The 9,831-nt window shown below is 44.8% G+C and overlaps 1 long non-coding RNA gene across 1 annotated transcript; it reads right to left on the minus strand.

Moving 5' to 3' along the window:
- Positions 1-3,858: 3,858 nt before the first annotated feature.
- Positions 3,859-9,007, minus strand: LOC308459666. The gene is made up of 2 exons (XR_013978267.1): positions 8,804-9,007; positions 3,859-4,604 (listed from the first exon to the last, which is right to left on the minus strand). It is a non-coding gene; the product is annotated as an uncharacterized lncRNA (long non-coding RNA).
- Positions 9,008-9,831: the final 824 nt, after the last annotated feature.

Below are 9,831 nucleotides of genomic sequence, written 5' to 3' on the forward strand. Positions count from 1 at the left end.
GGCAGGGGTCCATGTGAATCAGCTCTCCATCTACTGAGCTTGCCTAGCAAGAGGTTGCAGGTGAAGATAGTTGCTGAGAACTGCCATAACCTCAGCAATTTGGAAGAGCTCTCCTTCAATTTGGCAACTAACGGAGAGATGAGTCCTTCTGAACACCTGGCTATAAAGTGTATCATCAAAACTTGAGGCAAACACCCCCAACACACACACTTCTCTATTCCTCCTCTGCAAACCACTCCCCACTCCTTTTTCTCATAAAACAAAAACTTTTTCCTGCACACTTTTGAAATTAGTTTGATTGTTCTGGCATTAAAGGGGCTACTTGAAAATGATTGGTTTAGAACATTTTTAGGTTGCAATTTGGAGCAATGAGTTGGGGGAAAATCTGCAGTTCAGAAGGGGCTTCCCCCCTCCTCTCCTTTTTCAAAACACCAATCCTCACCCTAAAGGTAAAGGTAAAGGTACCCCTGCCCGTTCGGGCCAGTCTTGCCAGACTCTAGGGTTGTGCGCTCATCTCACTCTATAGGCCGGGAGCCAGCGCTGTCCGCAGACACTTCCGGGTCACATGGCCAGCGTGACAAGCTGCATCTGGCAAGCCAGCGCAGCACACGGAACACCGTTTACCTTCCCGCTGGTAAGCAGTCCCTATTTATCTACTTGCACCCGGAGGTGCTTTCGAACTGCTAGGTTGGCAGGCGCTGGGACCGAATGACGGGAGCGCACCCCGCCGCGGGGATTCGAACCGCCGACCATGCGATCAGCAAGCCCTAGGCGCTGAGGTTTTACCCACAGCGCCACCCGCGTCCCAATCCTCATCCTACACTGCTGCAATTGGGGGGGGGGTGTGAGATACTCAGGTGCAAATGTTAAGAGGCCTACCAGACTTCTCACTGGGAATACCGAATGGGCCAGAGATGCAACTCCTATGCTGAAAATATTTGGTCTATGGGCTTAGCCACACTTATCTTTTTCCAGCTCTTTCCAGGTACAAGTCCACACTTATAAGCTCTGTTTTTGAGTGTTGGATTTTTGTTTTGTTTTTGCCCCAGAACTTTCCCCGTGCAAAACACTCTAGCGCTCATTCAATTTGAATTTTCTGCAGGTTGCAGAGTGGGCTTTCATGGGGTAAGCACTGGGACGAAAAGAAGGGCACTTGGGGACAGAGCTTTAAAGCACTGACTGCGCTTGGAAAGAGAAGTGTGGCCAAGTCCTATGAGTCGGTGCTGCTTTCCCCCCACTGACAGCTAGGGGGAGCTGACCACTTTATAGAGAAATGGTGTGTTTAATTTATTAACAGATCCAATAAAAAGTGTTAATAAAACTGGGCTCAGTACTAAATGTGGTCCTAAGCTAAGATAAAATTGGAGTATTTATGTATTATTTACAACCATTAGATAAAAACGTATGTGCTAAATGCTTTGAGACTCAGCTAATGTACTTCCATTCAGTCAAGGTATAGGAAACATAAAATAAAAGTCAAGCTGGAGAGTTTCCCTTACCTACTAAAACAGATCCTAGCCCCAAACACACCCCAAATTAGTGAAGCTTGACAGCACACTCCATTTTCTGAGGAGAAGTAATTGAATATATACGCAAAGATGATAGACAGGTTGCATGTAGATGATAGGGAGATGAGAGATGTAATAGATAAATGCAAAAGGAATGGAAAGGGATAGGTATCGAGGGCGACCTCATGTCACATGCCCAAAACTCGCAGTGTGAGCCTCTGTGCTTTACTCAGAAGTAAGTCTATGGCAAGCCCTGTCGTGCAGCAAGATGCAGCAACCTGCTTTATGCAGCACCATGGGAGATGGTGATAAATGAAGGCAGGAATTGGTCTCTGAATGGTGCAGCGAGACTGTTCTAAATGTTGGCCCTAGTAAGAAGGGAAGGGTCCCTTGGTCCTAGTTTACAGAGCGCTATACAGCTTGAGACCAGGATCCCTGAAAGAACATCTTACTTTCTGCAAGTGAGGGCCTCCTTCAAGATACCATGTTACCGGGAGATCCATTCCACACCAGCAGGATTTGGGGCTTTTATGTTGTGGCAATCTCCCTTGGGAATCATCTCCCCCCTCCTGCGACGCCAATGGAAGACCTTCCTATTCCAATAATTAAAGGTCATTCCCAGTTTGTGCCTGAACTGGAATTGTTTTTTTAGATAGGTTAATTGTTTTCTCGTTTATGTGTTTGCCACCCTGGGCTCCTTTGAGAGGAAGAGTGGGGTATATATTTTCATAACTAAACAAATAAGCCACAGTTAGTAAACCTATTCCACCCAGAATAATCAACCTAGATACAAAGGTGGATACATTTCTTTAAAAAGTAGAGAAGTTTCCTTCACCAAATGTACCTGTTTCCATATTTAAAGTTCTCAAGACATCCCTCACCCATGTTTATTTGGCTAGAGATCTTTGAAGCATTTCCCGTCTCACGTAGCTTGAGTTACTTGCTTGAGACATCAGCATTTGTTTTGTTTGCAACCATTTTCCTGCAAGATCCTTCCTCTTCAGAATTATGTGTGCTCAATAGGAGTTTTGTAACTGATGGTTGCTTCACGTATTACATTTTGAATGTGCAACATTAAAGCCTTAAAATGTCGGTGGTGGAAGGGGTGTACAAACTAGAAATAATTTTCAATTGTGAGGCACATGCAGACTGCATACAGGGAATAGTTACATATTAGAAATGTGGAGAAAATGGAGAAAGAAAAGTTCTTTCTCCCTCTCTCATAGCACTAGAACTTGTAGACATCCAATGAAGCAGAATGAAGACCTCAACCTTCTACAGTATCCATTGTGGGGACAATATATGAGTCAACATTGCTTATCTGCTGCCTATTTTCCCTCCATGGGGAGGGTAGCGAAGTGTCGGCAAATTACAGTTTGAAGGGGCCAAAGAAAAAATGGCTCCTCCAGATGATCTAAATATTGAGCTTGGATCCTGATTTGCCTGCAGGAAGCCTGTGTAGAGGTTGTATAATACAGTGGTACCTCAGGTTAAGAACTTATTCGTTCTGGAGGTCCGTTCTTAACCTGAAACTGTTCTTAAGCTGAAGCACCACTTTAGCTAATGGGGCCTCCTGCTGCCACCGCACCACCACACAATTTATGTTCTCATCCTGAAGCAAAGTTCTTAACCCGAGGCACTAGTTCTGGGTTAGCGGAGTCTGTAACCTGAAGCATCTGTAACCTGAAGCGTCTGTAACCCGAGGTACCACTGTATCAGCTCTGTATGGAGCATTTGTTCTGGATTGTTTGTGGGAAAGGTTATATTGCAATAAGTATTCAGCCTGCTTTGTTTGCACAGAAGTTACACATCTCTCAATCAATCAATTTAAGTCCCACACCTTTTAGTGTCTTTCCCGATGGCTTTCCTAACTGGGCCAAGGCTAATTCAAATTGCCAAATTGGACCCTAAAATCGGATCAAGGGGCTGTGCACAGCCCTCGCTTTAATTTAATTTCTGGGAGACAGTTGAATCCTTCCCACAAAATATTGATACTCTGGAGGCAACCAAGGAAGAATGAATGCCAGGAAAATGGTGAAAATGAAGTGTCCCTCCCCCCATACTTTTTACCCAGTTTGTAACATAGTTATGATGGAGATGGCAAAGAGCGAATGCATTCAGCTATCCTGGGTTTCAACTGCTGCTAAATATGACTTTTGGCATTCATAAGCATGGATCACACAGAGTGTTCTTTTATTTCGTTTTCCCTCCTTTTTTAAATAGCACAATGGAAACTTTTTCCTTGCATTAATATTTATATATTTATAGCATAAATAAAATAGTGGCATGGTCTAGGAAGAGAGCTATAAATAAAACAGTGGCACAGAAGGAAAGTGCCAAAAGCGATAGCTCTTAATACCATTTCTTTAATTAACACAAAAACCTGTGTGGTGCCAACAGAGCTGTGAATTTAAGAGGAGCAAATTTGTGACATCCCTGCAAACAAGGCTCCATTGGATCCAGTGAATGGATTTGACAGTTGCATCAGAAGGAGAACGTTACAAAGGGCCCTGCAGGATCAGGCCAGCGGCCCATTTTGCCTTGCATCCTGTTCTCACAATGGCCACCATTTATGGGGAGCCCACAAGCCAAGACTTGAGGGCACTAGTGCTTCCCCCAGTTTGCGATTCCCAGCAACTGGTAATCAGAAACATTGTTGTTGTTTAGTCGTGTCCGACTCTTCGTGACCCCATGGACCAGAGCACTCCAGTCACTCTTGTCTTCCACTGCCTCCTGCAATTTGGTCAAATTCATGTTAGTAGCTTCGAGAACACTGTCCAACCATCTCATCCTCTGTCGTCCCCTTCTCCTTGTGCCCTCAATCTTTCCCAACATAAGGGTCTTTTTGGAGCCTCAGCTTCAGGATCTGTCCTTCCAGTGAGCACTCAAGGCTGATTTCCTTCAGAATGGATAGGTTTGATCTTCTTGCAGTCCATATCCAGTTCTAACTATAGCTTCTTGTCCCACATAGAGATTTCTCAGGAGACAGATGAGGTGATCAGGCACTCCCATTTTTTAAAGAACTTGCCATAGTTTGCTGTGGTTGACACAGTCAAAGGCTTTTGCATAGTCAATGAAGCAGAAGTAGATGTTTTTCTGGAACAGAAGCAGAAGTAGATGTTTTTCTGGAATCAGAAACATAGTGGAGACAAAATGTAGTCATTGTGGCTGTTAGCCACTGACAGGGCAATTCTCCATGAATCCTCTTTTCAAGCCATCCAGGTTGCTGGCTATCACTCCATTGTGTGGTACGGATTTCTTTCATAAACAGAAGCCTTCTCTTGCCTCCAAAGGTAACCAGAAGGCTCAGCTCAGTGGCAGAGCATTTGCTCTCCCTACCTCAATTTGAATCCCTCACATCTCCATTTAAAATAATGTGAGGTAATATGGTTGGGAAAGACCTCATTCTTAAGGACAGATGCACACCTCACATTTAAAGCACATCCGACACACATTTAAAGTACATACCTTGCCCAAAAGCAGGGCTTTTTTCAGCCGGAACTCTCCAGAACTCAGTTCCGGCACCTCTCAAGTGGGCACCATTGCCATTATAAGAGAACAAGGTGAGTTCATGGTAAGTTCTGGCATCTCTTTTTCTAGAAAAATAGCACTGCCCAAACAAATAACGATAACTGTAGTTTAAGGGAAATGAGGACTGTAGCTTTGTGAAGGCGAAACAACAGTTGCCAGGAAGACTTGGAGGAAGTCATGTGCTTTAAATGTGTGTTGGATATGCTTAAGATGTATGGCATGGTTCTGCCCTCAGAGCCTAGAGCACCACTGCCAGTCAAGAGATAACCAGCCAATCATCTCACGTGCCATAAAGTAGCTGCCTGTGTTAATTTCTCCGTTCTGAGCAAGCAAAAAATGCTAGATCGATTCCACTAAGAGGGGTTCGGGGAGGGGGTGTAAATTAAAGAAGTGGGAGACAACGTTTGGGATCTGGCACTTCCAATCAATGATTTTACCATTTACTATCGTAATTTAATTCCAGGGAAAGGAGGAAAGAGAAGTGCAAGAACATCCTTTTGCAAGAAAACTAAAGAGAGAAACATAGGTAATTCATTCTATATAAAGACCACAACTGCATTTCATTCGTCATGGGTGCAAGTTCAAATGACATTAAGAGCAGCCAGTAAGCCTGATTGCCCCCCCCCCCCACTATATGCTAGCCATGTTTGGAGGAATTACCTTCCCTGTGAAAAGGAAAACCAGAGGGGAATGCTGTTCTATTGCATGTTCCTTTTATGGCACCTCTTCCCCCAGGGATGTTCTGCTAGACAACTTAACTATTCTCTGCACTTGTTGGCCTCTGCCTTCTATGGTTGATTGGTGTGTGGTGCGGTCCTGCCTCCTTTTACCATGCTATCATGCAGCCGGACTGATGGGTGAAACTGATAATTTCAGTTTTCCCTGTTTCTCATTTTTCAGGTCTTAAATTCTTCATATTTCCAAATCTGTTTGTGTGTTTTTCTTTTAAAGTCCTCCTGAAAATTCATCAGCATTTGGTTGTTAATTTCTCTTAATATGCACATATTTTCATGCAGTTTTGCCCAATACACAATTTTTTTGCAGAGCAAATTCCCCTAAAATAAATGCACCTCAGATGTTATTTTCACTGATATACACATTTTTCTGTATTCTTTAGCCCAGTATTTGCATTTTCAAACACATTACTTGGCTAAAGAACTGCATTGCAAAATTCAGAAAAGTGTGACTGTCAAAGGATGGCGGCATTTCTGTTTCTGTATTATTTTGGAAAGTGCAAATTAGCTAGGTTTGCCTTTAAATGGGAACTGAAGCAAATCTCCACCCCATCCCCATCACTATACCCTGTGCAAACAGATAAGATTTGGATTGCAGTAAGGAATAGGTAGAGGGTCAACTTTCAACTATGGCTTTCCACACTTTATGTGAGAGAGCAGGGACATGGCCACCACACTCTATACCATCTTTCCTTACAAATGTCATAATCGACATATGCACCTGGAAAACGGTAAAACAAAAATAAAGGTGAAGAGAAGGAAATCTGGTGGGAATGCATTCAGGATTCCACCAGGATCCCTGTTGATTTGTATGTTTTCCAAACTGGTAATATCATTTAAGAAATGCATGATATCCATTTCTTAGTACAGAAAGTATTGATCTGATATGCAGAGATCTTTCCTATTCTAATTAATTCAAGAGGGTTCTGGAATCTTCTCTGTGTGAAAGAAACAAACAGAAGGTTCATGATGTTCGGGTTATTCATTCAGAGAAGCTGAGTACAGCTGGTTTAAACTGGGTCTCTTATCTCTTTCTGTCAAGGTCATGCTGACTATAAAAGTAAGGCCAGAAGGAGCCTGGGTTAACACATTCTTTTTCTATCTCTTTTCCTTCTGGTGTGGTGTTCTGCACATAGTATGCTTAGTGTTAAGGTTTAGACTTATTATACGTTATTGTAAGTTTAAGTTAAGTCTGCTGCACCTGGATTTCTTATGGACAGTGCCAATCCTGAATGTATTGGATTTGTGACCATTATGCTCATTTGCCTTCAGTAGCAGTAAAGCTCTGCTGGGTGAAATATAATTGCCTCTGGTCTATTTTGGGGGAATCCTGCACCGTGTTTAAGTTGTTACTCTGCTAACTATTTGCTGAGGTTCTACTCTGGATCAATACTGAGTAGAATTTTATGACAATCACTATAGAGCAGGAATGGTGAACCCGCAGCCTTCCAGATCTTATCAGGACAGATACAGCTCATAATGAAACTTGGGGAATTCCCAAATTATATGTCCCACCCAGTGGCGTAGCGTGGGGGGTGCCAGGGGGGCCGGCCGCACCGGGCGCAACATCTGGGGGGGCGCGCTCGCTGCCTCCGGAGTTGCCGAAGAGCCTCGGGCGCAGGCTGTAGCAGAGCCCCATGTCTCGTGGAACCGACGAGCTGTGCGCGCACCCGGGCTGAAGGCGTCCGGCAGGCAGCGGCTCTCAGCCCCGCGCGTCAGGGCCGCGGAGGACGTGCCAGGCAGCCCCTCCTCACAGCCCCGCCTCCGCTGCTGCTGCTGCAGCTGCTGGGCCATGTTGCATTTTCCTCGCCTCTCTGCCCCCCTCCTCCTCCGGGCAAGCGGCGTGGTTTGGGCGGCAGCGCCAGCAGCAACTCGACTCAGATCGGCAGGTTAGGGGTTGGGGGGGCGCAAATTACTTGCCTTGCCCCGGGTTAGGGGGCGCAAATTACTTGCCTTGCCCCGGGTGCTGACAACTCACGCTACGCCGCTGGTCCCACCTCCACTGTCTCTAAGTTTTTGAATGCTGGTTACTTGGAATTGCAAGTAGAGAAAGTGCTGTTGTGCTCAGATCAAGCCTGCAGGCTCCCCATGGGCACCGGGATGGCTGCTATAAGAAGAGAGCGATGGATTAGATGAGCCTTTGGCCAGATGCAGCAGGACTCTTCAAATGTTCCTAGATGTTGTTGGACTCTTTTCAGTCCCAGTCGGCATGGCCAATGATCAAGGGTGAAGGGAAGTGTGGTTCTTCAACATCTGGAGGACCACATATTCCTCACTCTCATTTCCAGCTGTGGTTTGTGAGTTTTGTCCTAATTCTCCATGGTAGCCTGTTAACATGAATGGCAATTGTAATAGGTATTGTGGGGTTTTTTGCAATCATTCATGTAGAAAAAAGATTACTATCATATTTTCCCCCTAGGCTAAGAAAAAGAACTGTCATGTTAGTGTAGATATGGGGCATATTCAGAATGTTTATCTAGAAGTGAACATTCCTACAGCCAACAATCAATCCTCTGAGCTTTCCAGTCTGCTAGTTCTTCATTGCTATAAAGAGAAAAACCTTCTATTAAAGCTTTATAAGCATTCCCCTCTCTCCCTCTCTCTCTCTCAGCTTCACTCTGCTCTGTTCCCAAGTTGAACATTACTCTTGAGCTGACAAGAGATGACAGGTATCCACTTACAAGTCAATTGAATCACAAAATAGTGTACTTTAGAGCCATAATGATTCAAAACAATGGTCAGCCTTCACCATAATTTAGTATATGGGCATCCCACGATCCTACCTGCCTTTTGGAGTTAACATGTCCTTTTGCGTCCCTTGGAGGACATGGTGATGTAATTTGATAAGCTGTGTTATTTTTCCTGAAAAGAAGAGAAGGGGGGAAAAACCCCAAGCTGCATGGGGGGGGGGCTTATATCATCTTATATCGTAGTGGAAGTTTAGGTATCTTGAGGCTGAAATAGGCTTTCCAGTTTTTACTGAGTGCAAAATTAGCACCAGTTTATTACCCTTCCATACAGGCTTCTCACCTGCAATGTCAAGAATTATGTAAACATCTGGGACATTTCTGAAAGAAAAAGTTATAATTTAGACTTCATGGGTTTGCTTCTCTTTGTTATATTATTTTAGCTGGGATTCTTTAAGCCATGTTGATATATTTTTTTATAAGGACCTGTCTTATGGAAATGAATTAACTTCAAGCCAGGCTGCAAAGACCTGCTGATAGCTGGTCTTACCATCTCAGTCCTTGATTTTGGTAGGAATAGGCTGCAGTAGGGAGCTCCCATGCAGCTGAACCCAGTGACGCTTGAAATCAGCACTGATCAGCTGCTCAGTGCTGACTGCATGTCCCATTTTCAAGGCGGGGTGGGGGTGGGGGTCTGCATTCGGGAGCTCCAGTCAGGAGCTTGCATTTGTACTGTCAGGCTGCTGTCAGCAACTCCCGGCTGGTTGCCAGGAACATACAAAGACAAGGGAATGTTTCTTACCGTCTTCTTTTTATTTAGTATTTACAGAGAGAGGCTATAGAACCCAGCCCCTTGGATAATGGCGTTGTCCCAAGTGAATCTCCACACACACACACACACACCCGTCTCTCCCACTTCCTCATTCGTCACTTCTACGTGCCCTCTGTCTTTGAGCTCTTTGCTCTCCTACTTTCAAGGCTTGCCAGGTTCTGGGAGAGAGGGGTGGGTCTGGAACGCTTTCTAAAGACACTGTGTCCATCAGTTGTCTCTCCCCCGTGCTGCTTCCTCCTCCTCCTCCTCTCCCTTTATTTCCCAACTTCCCCCCTCATCTGTCTCTGAGCTGTGACCTCCCTCAAACCCCTGTTGTAAATCTAAACTGTCTTCCACTTCCCCTCCCTGGAAGGGTCAGGCTGGGGAGGCGGTCTTCACCATTCCTCCTCTGCCCAGTCTCTGACAGGTGCCGAATTTGTGGGAATTGGAAATAAATGGTCATGTGACAGGGAGATCTTCAGCCATGCCAATTATATATTAATCACTATGGTCTTCTTTGGAGACTCCTGCATGTGCTCTACCTGAGGGAGATACAAAAG

Source organism: Podarcis pityusensis (assembly GCF_964106645.2).
Source record: "Podarcis pityusensis genome assembly, chromosome: 12".
In the NCBI taxonomy this organism is placed as follows: Eukaryota; Metazoa; Chordata; class Lepidosauria; order Squamata; family Lacertidae; genus Podarcis; species Podarcis pityusensis.